Below are 15,096 nucleotides of genomic sequence, written 5' to 3' on the forward strand. Positions count from 1 at the left end.
ATGTTTATTCTTCACATTGTTTGGTTTCGAGGATAAAAAACTAGAAACTCAAGGTCTACGAGAGATTTGTGCAGAATTTAAGTACCTTCCAGAAGAAGAAGACAGGACAAAAAGTTATTTTACCTGTACATTTGCAAATGTCGAAGACCAAGACTGAAAAAAAGGATGAGTTATAAGGAATTGGCGATACATGCTGACTGCCCAGGTGGTTCATTTCAACTGCGAGTCACAGTAACCTTGTCCTCTGGTCTGAGTGCCCAGGTATTAAGTTAGGTCTACCTTGCAGCTTATGTCCTTGGTCACCTTACTAGAGGCTCTAGTCAAACACATGTCAATAAGGAATAAAGTTATGTAAATATGCACACAGGTGGCCAGGCCTAGAAAAGAACTTGGCAAAAATTCATTCAGCAATATCCGGGCTCTTCAGGACAAATATCCCTCAGTTTCTACAACAAGCAAGAAAAGCATCACAGGATAACTGGAGAAAGTGAGGTATTTGGGTGATCGCAAAAAATCATCTCTCTGTGCCTCATTTTCTCCATAGTGAGCAGAGATGGCCATAGGGATGTTATCTGGATTAAATGAAATAAAGTGAGCCAATTTGTGTAGGCCTGCCCATTGTACTGAGGCTAGAAAGATGACATAAATATTAGGTTCACTTTAATTTCTACAGAAGACCTAATCCTGAAGAGCTCTGTCCAAATTCAACTTTCACATATCAAGTTCTATTTTACAAACCCTGATTTATGAGCAGCTGAGGTAACCTCTAATACATTGCATTAGTAACACCACCTTCCCAATTCATCGCCATCAAATCAAAGTGTTATTGCTGGTGCAATGAAACTTTCCCTTCTCTTTTATTAATTTCATCATTTAGGGTTTCATCTCTTGGATCCTCTTAAAACAGAATTTTATACCCACGTAATATGAAGGTGTCTGATCCTGTTATACTTTGGAACAGGTAAGAGCATCCCAGAATCTAAATCCTCCCACCTGCCCTCAGGCTGAGAAGAGAAAGAATAATGATCCCAAACCATTTTGTAGCATGACACTCTCCAGGTCATCGGTAAGTCTCCTTCCCCTTTACACTTTTGCACATCAGCTTTTGCTTTGTCTTCGACAGCATTTATTGATTTAGCCCCTTGGTAGTTTCTTTGCTACAGAAAATCTCTCCTCTTTACCTCTGATCTTTCCAAGTTGAAGCCTTCACGAAGTATTTGTTGAATGCCTGGGTTGTATTAAGTGGGTGCCCTGGGCAGGGTGCTGCTGTGGTGGGGGGTGTGCAGATACAAGACGGGCATGGTGCAGTCACAGTGCAGGCAGTGTTGACAAGTGGGCTGAGCGCTAGGCGAGGCAGTGTGCATGTTCTGCTGGACTTTCACAGTCTTCGCTTTACTTAGGCTCTTGGCTTCTCCAGACAGAGAAGGGCTGGGATGAGAAGATGAGGGAGACGCACCCCATTGGACATGCTTCCCTTTTTCCTACAGCAAAATGCACTGAGTTTTACTCTGACTTCCTTTGATTTTCCAGGTGACATTTAGCTCATCTTGCAAGCTCATTTCATGAATGTAATTATAAATGCTAGTAAAATTAACATTACACATCTTATAGAACTGAATTGTAACAACCCAAAGCTTTAACCCCAAAGGAAGTTAAAGGACTGAAGTCCTCACCATTCAGCCCTTATCGTAGGATATTTGGGAGAGGGAAAAGCCTTTCCATGTCGTACCATGTAGGTGCTTCCTTAGGTAGGTCATAGGTGAGGTGGAAGTGAAAGACCCTGCTGAAAAAAGGTACATCCACAACGCTAGAGTTCAGGTGCTATTGGGCCTCGCTAATGGTATTAACTGTTTCAAGAATTCCCTCTTGGTTTTAGCCTTGGTTCAGGGGGGGTTGGAATAGTCACCTTCCCTCTCACTGCATTCAGCTAGGCAAGTTTTCATCCCTAAGGTACTATTATTTTTCTTGATCCACAGGGTAAGTCAGAAGGAAATGTACTCATTCCCATTCATTCTCTTTGCTTAATATTTCCTGCAGTGAGGTTTCCTTGAGTGACAAACAGCTTCTGTGGGTGTTTGAGGATCTTTAAAAAGAGAACATGTTGTTCTGGTGAGTGGAATGACTTCTGAAGGAAGCATCACAGCAAACAGGGAGCTCTAGTTCCCAGAGTTGAGCAGAAGCTTTTTTCACAGATGGCAGGAGGCTTTAAAGTGGGGCTTGTCTGCAGGAGATACAATGTTCTGACATTCAAGCCATCTTCATTTCCAATTGATTGAAGCCATGGTACGGAAGAAAACAGTCTTGAGCTCTCACTGGCCTGGATTCAAGTTCTTCTCAGCCATTGACTGGCCATTTTCTCAGTCATAAAATGGGGCTAGGGAACGCATGTATACCTGTGGCGGATTCATTTTGATATTTGGCAAAACTAATACAATTATGTAAAGTTTAAAAATAAAATAAAATTTAAAATAAAAAAAAATAATAAAACCAGAAAAAAAAATGGGGCTAATTCATAATAGAATTGACACAGAGACTTGTTGTAGAATAAAATAATACGTATAGAAAGTGGAAAGTGAAAGTCGCTCAGTCAAGTCCAACTCTTTGCAACCCCATGGACTAGGCAGTCCATGGAATTTTCCAGGCCAGAATACTGGAGTGGGTAGCTCTTCCCTTCTCCAGGGGATCTTCCTATCCCAGGGATCAAAGATAGAGATCTTCCTATCCCAGGTCTCCTACCCTGCAGGCGGATTCTTCACCAGCTGAGCCATGAGAGACACCCATAGAAAGTGGAGCATGGCTAAATGCCCAATAAATGGTAGCTGTTTATGAACGCATTGTTGCTACTGGGTTCTTTTCTTACTATGCGTGACTTCAGGTAGCTGATATAAGCTCTGTGAGCCTCTCTCTGTTACCCTATCTGAGAAGTGGGGTCAATGAGGATTAAGTGAGATGCTGTGCAAGCATGTAACGCACTTTCTGGCATGATGCAGATACTTAATAGATGTCAGTTTTCTTAACTGTTCCATAATCTTTGTCTCCTCATTGGCCCCTGCATGACTGGAACTCCTTCATAATAATTTTAATTCTGGGATATCTGTTGACAAGTACTAACAAATTGAACTGATTTATTTATTTTTTTTTTAAAACACCATCCTTTAAAATTTTCTCCTTAAAGTGGAATGAAGGAAAAAGCACATGGGTATTAGGTACTGGAGAAATACCTAGGAAAGGGAACAGGGGAGCAAAGGCTGGCAAAGATAAGCATTTTGTCTTCTACCATCCTCCACAGGGTGGATCTTGCCAGCTATACACTCTTCTGTCTAAACTTCTCAGCCTCAAGGACCAGGAAACTCTGCCCTACAACTTGAGAGAATCCAGGAGTCCGAGCTTTAATGAAACTTGGAGGTGGGGAGAGTACAAATTTTTGATAACCATTGTTTTTAAAGTAGGTGACTCTCCATATTTGGAGCGTGTCTCCACCACCTGTGGACTTGACTCTTACAAGCCCGGAGCACATTAGCGGCTATTTTTGGTTAAACCCCAGCATTTAAGTCTGTAAAAGTTTCCTTCCATATGCCCCTTTGGTCTTCCTTCATCTGCGATCTGGAGCCGCAACCGCATCAAGAACCGTGTCCGTTTGTCACGTGTATAGATATTAATGACTTAAATCTACTAGTGTGCACACTGTGGGATACTGTCGGGTCGGGTGGGTGAGAAGCGTGCAGGGGACCGTGCAGACCTGGGAAACTGGAACTACCACCAGGGGGCGCTCGCCTGCGGAGAGAGTTTGGTAGAGGAGCCGCCGGGGACTGGGGGCGCCTCTGCAGAGAAGCACAGTACCACCTCTCCGCCTCAGATCCCCTGGGCTTCCTTCCAGTAGATGAGCTTGAGGAGCTTCCCGGGATCTTGCTCTAGGGCGAGACGGCCTTCCCAGCCAGCCCTTGAGAGATGAAAACCCTCACCCTCCACCTCCCGACCCGCGCTAAGAGGCTTTGCCTCTCCAGGGGCACAAGGCTGCTCTAGCCGCTGGGGACTGGGCAAATCCAACGCCTCGCTTAAAGAGGCAGAGTTCTCTATTTAATGACACCGAAGCATACAGCTCCTCTCGGACTCAACGTGGCTCAGGGTCTGGGGAGCCGCCCGTCAATGCGAGGCCCCTAGCCCGGCAGCTTCAGTTTCAGCATCACCTGTTAGGAATGCTCAATCGCAGGCCCGCGCCCCAGATCTCCTGAATCCAAGACAGGGGAGGGGCGCCGTGTGTACCTTGCCGCCCCTGAGAGTGACAGTGAGGCGCTGGACGGTGACAGCCCCTGCCCTGGGGCTTCCTACTTCGCTCGGGTGAGAGTGGATGGCCAGGCAGGCAGCCCGGGTCCTCCTGCGATCTCCTGGCCGCAGGCTAGGTGGTCACGTGGGCTTTCGGCATCTCCATCCCTCCCCGCCCCCCCGCCGCCTCGAGCCTATAAGAGGAAGGAGAGGCTCCTAATTAAGTCGTTTGTGATCTTTGCAGTGTGTCGGACTGCTGGCCCTTCGGATACCCACTCCCTGGCTCCTGCTGCTAGGCCGCTGGGAGCGCGGAGGCTTCGAGAGACGCCTCTGGAAACTTGCAGAGCAGATAAGGGGCGGCGGGAGCCCGACCATAGTGGAACCATCCTGGGCTGCGACTGGCATCCGGTGCTGTGGGTGCAGGCGGGCGTTTGGGGTCTGGGCTGCGCTGCGTGCGCTCGCTCCCCGTTTGCGGGGTGCCCCAGCCGCGGGCGGGGCACAGAACTAGTCCGGGGGAAGCACGTGCCGCGGGTTAGTGACTGCTAGGTTGGTGTGCACAAGGAAGGTAAGTGCCTCTTCTCTCCAGCTGTGATTTGATTGTCTGATTTAATGTTTGAAATCCAACGGTGGGAAAACAGTAATATTGAAAACAATAAAAGACACCCCCTAATCCGCCCCCCCCCCCAAAAAAAACTGCTGGAAACAGACATTTCATGTTTTGACTAAATGTTTTCATTCAAGAGGCTGGCGTATTAACTAATGAGTTTGTGCCTGTAAGCTCCGGGTTCATTGTGCTAATAGACGTTTTCGAAGGGAAAAAAAAAAAAAAAAAAAAAAAAAAACCTCTATATTCTCTAGGGATTTCCCGACCGTAGATGAAATGGTGACAGGAAAGTTGACCAGGGCACTTCATGCTTGAGTTTTGTGGGCCTGGGAAGACGTGCATGTATCACGCAGATAGCTAGTATTTTTAAATATATTTAACTGGGAAACCAGAAAAGCAGAGTTAACTTCTTTCCTGGCGGATCGATCGAGATTGAGATCACCTGGACTGTTTTATGTGCTGACCCGGAACCCCGCCACTGTTCTCTTAACACGTTTCTCAGTTCCTGCCTAATTAATATTGGATATTAAATTAAGTCAAGGGAATATTATTTTTGTGAAAAACAAAACTTTGGACTTGGGTGAATATTTAGGAAAATAAGGTTGACTCAGTTTTACTAGCTTCATAAAAAGCAACTTTGTGCTTTGTGTTAGCACACAACACTTTTGAGTAAAATTGTATTGTTAGGTTTCTAGTATTTACATGGGCATTCCATTGGGAATTTTTATTTTTGTTCTAAGTTTCCAGACTCACAGTGGCTGATTTCCTTTGTGTGGGGGGAAAGAGGCTTGTTATTTAAAAAGTGAACATGTGGAAAGATTTGTGCTGTGAGTATTGTAAAAAGTAAATGTACTGTGACCATGAAAAGAACATTACACACTTATTCTTTGGCTCTTGTCTTTGTCCTGCAGAAAAACCTATGTTTCTGCCTACATTCTAGAAGAGGGGGAAATGTTTGGATTGTTTATCAACAGGTGGTAAAGCATAAAACTTAGGATTCCATTTTATGTTCAAGCCTTTTTTTTTTTTTAAATTTGAGTTACTGAACCATTTTTATTTCAAAAGTTGCCAGTCTCCTGTAACATTTAAGACATACAAGTCTCTGAAGTCAATTTAAAAAACGTTTAGGACATCTTTCATAGAGGGACACAAATGAATCATATCATCATTTACATTTCTCAATTTATTTATAAAATGGAATACATAGATTCAACCCTTCAAAATATAATCAGCACTTGATATGTCTATTTTTAAGAATATTACACTACAGTTTTCTACACATGTGTATCCAACAGGTGACTCAAGATACATCTTTTAATAATTTAAAATCATGTTTTGAATCATTTTACATAATATCTATAAATAATAAAATAATAGGATACTGAAGGCTGAACTTGAACTATTTACTGGCATGTTTTTTGGTAATTACATTTAGAATCCTTGAGAAATGTGTACTTGAATTTTAGACTTCATCATTCAGCACCAAGCACACTATTTTAGACATATAGCATTTTTGAAAAGTCAAGCTTATTGCAGTATAATTTACATAGAGTAAAATCTGGCCTCTTCAGGTATATCACACTCTGAATCTTGACAGTTGCACACGGTCATATAATCCCCTCCATGATCAAGGCATGGAACCCTTCCATCAACCCCAGAAGTGCCCTTTCTAGTTGACCCTCTCCTCTCAACCCCAACCCCTGGAAATCACTGTCTGTTTGCTGACTATATCGTGTTACTCCTTAATATATTCTTACTCAGAAATAATTGTTGTCCTTTTCTCAAAAGAAAACCTCAGTTCCCCTCCTTTTTTGAGGATGAGCCACATTGTAATATTTTTGTTTTAATCCTGTCCCCTTGGGATAAATTGAAGCAAAGACAAAACTATTTTGAAAATGGGAAACCAGAGACACGTTAAATTTATATTGGGCTAGTAGATTTAATTCTTAGCAAATTCAGATCCCATTGTGGTATAAGCCTTTGGTTATAGTGTGCATCATTCGTTATTCTGAACTGAAAAACAAGGCTATTTAAAATACATTTATTACTTATGTAATATATAATGTAATTATATATAATGTAATATATAATGTAATTAATAGAATATATAGTTTTTTATAATCTTGCCTTTAAGAGATACTTTTTATATTTGAGATTAAGAAAGTTACTTGAAATTACATATTATCAAATAATGAAAGCATAAGAAGAATTGCAAATGACAATTTGTAGTCATTTAAAATAAAATATAGAGTGATTGAGACTACATAGGTTAAAATATTTAATAATCTTCTTAATAGGGGCTAAGGTCCGTGTCTAATTTATTTGTAGATGTCAGTTTTTTTCTTTTCTTTGCCCATGTCGTGAAATCTAGATTTCTCTGTAGGACATAGATATAAAATCTTTTATAAACCAATATTTGTTTCCTGTTTAATACATTATTCATATCAGTAAGCAGGAGCCTGTAATCGCTAGGCACTCCTAATAAAGGTACGTCAGATTGATGTCGTTTTCCTTTTTCCTTGGTGTTGTGAAAAACAAGAGCCTGTCTTTTAAATATGCATACAACTTACCTTTCAGAGAACTACAGTGACAGTAACTAGCGTACGCAGACTGGCAAGTTTATGAAGCACCAGCAAACTGGATAGTTGGCATTTCTGACTGGAACCGTTACAGCTCTTGATAATAGCTAAGGGCTTTACAAAGGGACTCTTTTGCAGGTGTACTTGAGAGAGAACAGAAGAATGAGGGTCACCTGGGAAGACAAATTACTGGACTCATACTTCCACAAGGCAGGACTGCGGTTTTGTTGATGAATGTTTTGTGTTCTACTGTCGAACCCCGGACTGGCAGGAGAGTTGAATGTGCTCAACTCTGCAAGGGCATGTCCTTTTGAATATCTTCACCCACAGCTCTCCTCCACCCTCCTCCAAATATTTTAATATGGTTCGGTTTCCTAAAAGTGGAGCATTGTCACTGACAGTTGGTATTGGGAAGGAGCAAATACTTGATGATGAAAGAGAAGATTGATGGGCTTGCCCTGCACAGCCCCACCCCTACCCTTACAGTGTTATAACCATGGGGCTGAGGCTTTGTCCTCTTCCTGTATTCAAGCCCTAAAAATCCTATCTCCTGTCCAGCTCAGTAGGCTACAAGGGAAGTTATTTTTCTCATTTTGGAAAATACCTGTACATGGTCTTAAGAGTTGCATGTGAGTTAATTATTAATGATGATAATGTGATGATTTTAGAGTGCTTTTTATTTTTAATATCAAACTGAGAGCGTTAATATTTTTCTTTGGGAAAGATACATTTAAGGCTAATGGTTGGCAAGTAGCCACCTATACACATCAAGGGCACTTGACACCTAAGACATACTCTTCATCTTTAAATTCCTTCCATTGTCTGCTTTGTGAATGTGAATTTATGACTTATTCAGGCACAGATGTGGGGTGTTAGTGCTGAATGCTTGGACAAGTGTGATGGGCAGACTGGAAAATACAGCATAGGAGCATGTGGTGTTTTGTGTCCCACGCAGGCTACTTGCAGCTCAGCTTTTTGGGCGGTGGCGATGGACTGTCAAGAAGGTAAGAGTAAAATCAGGAGGCAGAAATCTTCAGGGTGGCCAAAAGGGCATCTGAATCTAAATCATCTCGAAATCCTGTCTAACACTCTAAGCATATTCAGTGGCATACCGAAAGACTGAGGGGAACCCATGTGAGGTCCCTGTTTTTACTGAAGATGTGGGAACTCAGGGAGTTTATGTGATTTGTCTAAGGTCACCTGGCCTTCAGGCACAGCTGGGCGTTGGGCCCAGTGTTCTGCTCTGTCCTCTGGACAAGAATATATATAAAAACAGGCCTAGTGGTGACTGCCTTCTGATTTTTTTTTTTTTTTTAACCAGGCTTAATAGGCACTTTGATAAAAATCAGTCTACTCTTTCTAGAGTGTCTTTGTGCCATTTCTAGGGCCTGCCCTTTTCTTTGCCAAGGAATCACTGTCAATATTTGGAATTTTAAACCTGTGGCGGATTCATTTTGATATTTGGCAAAACTAATACAATTATGTAAAGTTTAAAAATAAAATAAAATTGGAAGAATGAAAAAAAAAAAAAAAAAACTTTTAAAAAGTTAAAATTATTTTTTAGTTTAAGAGCCATAATGCATTCCCCAGCTAGTACGTTAGAACACTGTGTATAATCCCATGTGTACAAAAAGCTTTCGTGCTGGACACAGACATGACCTGAGAGGGCTCCACACAGGTGTGTGTGCTGGAGGAGTGTGAGAGAGAGAACTTTGGGCAGGAGACAAGGGCTGTTCATCATGAAGGATATGGGCCACCTGTTTTAGGCTATGGTGAGGATTTAAAACCAGCATGCAAATAAATGACTACTTATAGATTCGGGATGTCCGGGTACACATTCTTTTGTTGGCCTGGTGAAATTCTACACCTGCCAGGCCCAACAATTAAGGTGTTTAGAGACTGTTTTTCCTTGTTATACCAGAGCTTGAGGTCACAGAGGCAATGCTTCGATGTTCAAACCAATGTGTCAGGACAATCCAGTTGGTACATTGTTGTAGATATGTATTCTTTTGGGAATCCTTTCCTTCAGTCAGTTTATATTCTTGGTTTAGAGCAGAACTGCTTAAATGACCACAGGTTGTTTATTCACTTTTCTAGACCTCCAATGAAGAAGACTTTCCTTTTGCTACCTGTTCTCTTGGGTCTCAGGTCTACTGCAGTGATTTAAATTCATCACCCTTTGTTGTGTCTTTGCTTAAGAAGGAAAAACCCTTTGCATTGGCTACCAAGTTATTAGTTACCCAAAACTCCACTGACAAATAGTTGTCATGTGAATCTGGATAATTTAAAAGATACCCAACCAAAACCCAGCACATCTTCTTAAGCACTGTCCAGCAACCAGCTATCACATGAATTATCATGGTACTGGGGTATGTGTGGAGATCTCAGAGAAGTTGGTGAATATGTATAAAACCCGTATTTTCTAAACCAAGTTGCTGTGCCTGGATGAATCTCCTGGATTCATAGATTCAATAGATTGCCTGGATGAATCTCCTGGCATTTGCTATTTTGCTGTATGCATCTGACAGGTCATTTCAGCATTTCTGGGTCGAGAATGAACATTTCAGTTATAGGTGTAAAAGTTCAATGGGATTGATTCTTTGCTCTTGAGAGAGATGTCATTTTGATTTTAAATGATGTTTTCTCTTTCCAACTGGATAATGGGGAGTATTATTTCAAGTTCATGGGTTTCCTTGCTACTATTCATCACTTTGTGTTAGTAGAAACTTTATGGTTTTAAGAGGCCTAATGAAAGGAAAAGATGGCCTTGGTTTTCTGATAGTTTAGTGGGTTGGCTTTTCTGAGCTACTTAAGCTGAAATGCCAAATACATTTCTTTTGGGCAATGTAAAGTTCAGACAACATGAAAGTCAGCCCAACTTTGATTGGCCAAAATGTTCAGAGAATGATTTTTTTTTTGTTTAAGCAATTTAATTGGTTTTTAAAAGTTGAGTATTACATTGAAGCCTGTTTTCAAATTCTTATTTTAAAATCTGCTTTCCTGCTTAATTTCTTGAATATAATTAGATCTTCATTTGATGATTGAGAGTGTTGAATTTATCCTTAGGTAAGTTTACTGTGAGTAGTGTTCTGTATAAGAAATAGGCTTACCCAGAGGCTCAGCAGTAAAGAATCGGCCTGCCATGCAGGAGATGTGGGTTGGCTCCCTGAGTTGGGAAGATCCTCTGGAGAAGGAAATGGCAACCCATTCCAGAATTCTTGCCTGGGAAATCCCATGGACAGAGAGGAGTCTGGTGGGCTACAGTCCATGGGGTTGCAAATGAGGTGGACATGACTTAATGACTAAATAACTGTATAAGAAAGTTGGGATACTCACCATGGTGATCGCACTAAACTTTGGATATGCTTTTTTAAAATTATTAAATTGTGTAAGCCATCTTGTTTTCTTTTTTTAAGTTTAAGAAATAAATATTTAATACTGTAAATCAACTATGTGCATGCATGCTCAGTCACTTCAGTCATGTCCAACTCTTTGGGACCCTGTGAACTGTAACTCACCAGGCTCCTCTGTCCGTGGAATTTTCCAGGCAAGAATACTGGAGTGGGTTGCCATTTCCTTCTCCATAGGATCTTCCAGACCCAGGGATTGAACCCATCTCATGTCTTCTGCGTTGGCAGGTGGCTTCTTTACCACTAGCGCCACCTAGGAAGCCCCAGTCAGCTATACTTCAATATTGCTTCCAGAATACAATTTTTATGCATGTTACTTAAGTATTTTGTTCTCAATTGTATACTGTTTAAGTTGTGTTTTAAAATACTTTAAATGTCTTTTGATTAAATAATTGGCCACATAAGATGCTCAATTCAGTTCAGTTGCTCAGTCGTGTCTGACTCTTTGCGACCCATGAACTGCAGCACGCCAGGCCTCCCTGTCCATCACCAACTCCTGGAGTCCACACAAACCCATGTCCATTGAGTTGGTGATACCATCTAACCATCTTATCCTCTGTCATCCCCTTCTCCTCCTGCCCTCAATCTTTCCCAGCATCAGGGTCTTTTCAAATGAGTCAGCTCTTCGCATCAGGTGGCCAAAGTATTGGAGTTTCAGCTTCAACATCAGTCCTACCAATGAACACTCAGGACTGATCTCCTTTAGGATGGACTGGTTGGATCTCCTTGCAGGCCAAGGGACTCTCAAGAGTCCTTTCCAATACCACAGTTCAAAAGCATCAATTCTTCATTCAGTAAAAGGTGCTCAGCTTTCTTTACAGGCCAACTCTCACAGATCATTTAGCAAAAATAACCCACTAAAATACAGTCACTGAGGTGCAGTATGGAAAACATAAGCACAGTGTATGTGTATGTGCAGGTCGATTGAAATGGGAGAAGTGTTTTTAGGGCAAATTGAGGGATAAAAAACCTCCTAACAATACAGTCAATTTTAGAGCTGACATCTAAAGGCTACCAGTGACCTAACTGCCAACTCCTATATTCAGTCACTTGCTCTAACAGGTCATTTCTATGGTTCTATAAATGTTTTCAAGGATCTCTATTAAAGACCTTCCTTGATAGACACAATGTGGTCTAACATCAGTGGAATATTATTCAGCCTTGAAAAAGAAATTCTGACACGTGTGCCAACCTGGGTGAACCTTGAGGACATTAGGCTTGGTGAAATAAGTCAGTCACAAAAGAACAAATACGGTATGATTCCTCGTATGTGAGGTACTAAATAGTTTAAATCTGTACAGACAGATGGAGAAGGAAATGGCAACCCACTCCTGGAGAATCCCATGGATAGAGAGCCTGGCAGGGTACAGTCTGTGGGGTCACAAAGAGTCAGACGTGACTGAAGTGACTACGCACGCACGCACGCACACACAGACAGAAGTAGAATGCTAGTGGCCAAGGAGCTGGGGGACGGAGGAATGGGGAAGTTGTTTAACATGTTTAGAGCCTTAGTTTTGCAAGATGAAGAGTTCTAGAGATTGGTTGCATGACAAAGAGAAAGTATTTTACATTACTGAACTGTAAACTTAGAAATAGTTAAGATAGTAAACTTGATGTGTATTTTACTACAACTTTTTAAAGTTTGGAAATTGCTAGTTTTGACAATAATTCAGTTCAGTTCAGTCACTCAGTCATGTCCGACTCTTTGCAACCCCATGAATCGCAGCACGCCAGGCCTCCCTGTCCATCACCAACTCCCGGAGTTCACTCAAACTCATGTCCATTGAGTCGGTGATGCCATCCAGCCATCTCATCCTCTGTCGTCCCCTTCTCCTCCTGCCCCCAATCCCTCCCAGCATCAGAGTCTCTTCCAATGAGTCAACTCTTCGCATGAGGTGGCCAAAGTATTGGAGTTTCAGCCTTAGCATCATTCCTTCCAAAGAACACCCAGGACTGATCTCCTTTAGAATGGACTGGTTGGATCTCCTTGCAGTCCAAGGGACTCTCAAGAGTCTTCTCCAACACCACAGTTCAAAAGCATCAATTCTTCGGTGCTCAGCTTTCTTCACAGTCCAACTCTCACATCCATACATGACCACTGGACAATAATTAGCATTATGCTTTATCCTTTATATTTTCTTTTAGGAATCAGGGATTGTATACGTTGACTGGGAATCTAAGTAGTTGAAATATGGAATCGTGTACTCATGATTAATAAATACACATAGATATTTTTAAAAATTTCCTTGATCTTGTATTTATCTTCAGCTACCATTCTCTCTCCGGTCCCTTGTGGTCAGTGTTGATTGGAAGTGGTAGCACCTTTGTATTAGTTCCTTATTATTTTACCTGGTCTGCCTGCCTCCTTTACTGGGGACCGTGGCTCCTTGAAGGCAGGGTGTATGTCTCTTGGGATTCCTTTAGATCCTCCGTATCTGCTTAATACCATGCCTACTGAAAGTGCTCCATCTTTAATACTCTTTACTGGCTGAAAGCATATATTTTCTACACATTTCTTCATTTTTCCCTTGTTTTTAATCTGTACCATGTGGGATCTTAGTTCCCTGACCACAGATCAAACCTGTGCTGCCTGCATTGAGAATGTGGAGTCTTAACCACTGGACTGTCAGGGAAGTTTCTTCATATTCTTTTCTTACAATAGATATTTATAGCATTGTATTGGAAGGTGAATAAAATATAGTGTGTGCTTTCAGGGAGCTCAAAACCTAATTGTATGTACTTCTTACTCTCCCACTCCACTGTTACCACTTCCAAGAAGGATTCAGTGTAGTTCTCATCTAATAGGGGTGCTAGTGTGAAAAAAGTGTTAAGGCATAGAATGCCAACCACTTCACAATGTACTTTGTGTATTTCTTATGGATGGGGCAGGTTTTCTGTAGGAAAATGAAGGAGGTTAGAGTGGAATGATGAGTTGGGGCAACATAGTGGAATGCCTTGACTGTTAGAAGAGCATGGCTTAGAAGAGGCTGGTGGGGAGCAGAGCTGCTCAGAGCTGGGTTTTTAAGAATGTTAATCTGGCCCCTCTGGGGCCCTGGAGAGAGCTAATTGGAGTCTAGGAGCAGTGAGGAACCTATTTAAGATGCACAGATAAGAAGTAGCAAGAGCTTGCTCCAATGGTGGCAAAAGACTTACTGGGGGAAAGGCATAATGGAGAGAGAAACTCATGATGACGGGTTTGATGAAAGGCAGCTGGATGAAGGGGAGAAGACAGATAACTGTAATGGGCTTTGTCATTAACACAAATAGGAAATGAGTGGCTTACGGGAGGAAAATGATGAATTTTCCCATGGATATTGTACCAGTTGGTCTTCCCAGGTGGCACTAGTGGTAAAAAAAAAACCCCGCCTGCCAATGCTAGAGACGTAAGAGGCTTGGATTCAATCTCTGGGTCAGGAAGATCCCCTGGAGGAGGGCATGGCAACCCACTCCAGCGTTCCTGCCTGGAGAATCCCATGGACAGAGGAACCTGGAGGGCTACAGTCCATAGGGTTGCAAAGAGTTGGACATGATTAGCGATTTAGCCGGAGAAGGCAATGGCACCCTTGTACTCTTGTACTCAAGGCATCCAGTACTCTTCCCTGGAAAATCCCATGGATGGAGGAGCCTTGTAGGCTGCAGTCCATGGGGTCGCTAAGAGTCGAACACGACTGAGCGACTTCACTTTCACTTTTCATGCACTGGAGAAAGAAATGGCAACCCACTCCAGTGTTCTTGTCTGGAGAATCCCAGGGACAGGGGAGCCTGGTGGGCTGCCGTCTATGGGGTTGCACAGAGTCGGACACGACTGAAGCGACTTAGCAGCAGCAGCAATTTAGCATGCATGCATGTATTGTACCATTAGCCAGTGCTCTATAACACGTTGTCATCAAGTTTAGCAGCTTAAAACAACAAACATCTCACATGGTTTCTGAGAGGAATCCAGAAGCAGTTTAGCTAGGATATTGTCCAGGGCTGCAGTCACCTGACCATTAGACTGGGGCTATAGTTCCTTACTGGCTATTGGCAAGAGGCCACTGTAGGGCTACTTGAGTGTCCTCACAATATGGCAGGTAGCTTTCCCACAGAATGAGTGATCCAAGAGAGCAAGCCAGATAGAGGCTGCAGTGCCTTAGTCATGGAAGTGCATGCCATCCATTCTGCCATAATTTATTCTAGAAGGGCGTCACTAAATGCAGGCCATACTCAAAGGGGAGGTTAGGCACCATCTTTTGAAGGGGAG

General features: G+C 42.3%; 1 protein-coding gene across 2 annotated transcripts in view; it reads left to right on the forward strand.

The window, feature by feature from the left end:
• Nucleotides 1-4,512: 4,512 nt before the first annotated feature.
• ESR2 (estrogen receptor 2) overlaps nt 4,513-15,096 on the forward strand; it is a 65,423-nt gene continuing 54,839 nt past the window's right edge. For both annotated transcript variants that reach the window (XM_005898252.2, XM_070377747.1), the window contains exon 1: nt 4,513-4,828. The gene's annotated coding sequence lies outside the window, so the exon portion shown is untranslated. The remainder of the gene's footprint in view (nt 4,829-15,096) is intronic.

Source organism: Bos mutus, chromosome 10 (assembly GCF_027580195.1).
Source record: "Bos mutus isolate GX-2022 chromosome 10, NWIPB_WYAK_1.1, whole genome shotgun sequence".
Lineage (NCBI taxonomy): Eukaryota > Metazoa > Chordata > Mammalia > Artiodactyla > Bovidae > Bos > Bos mutus.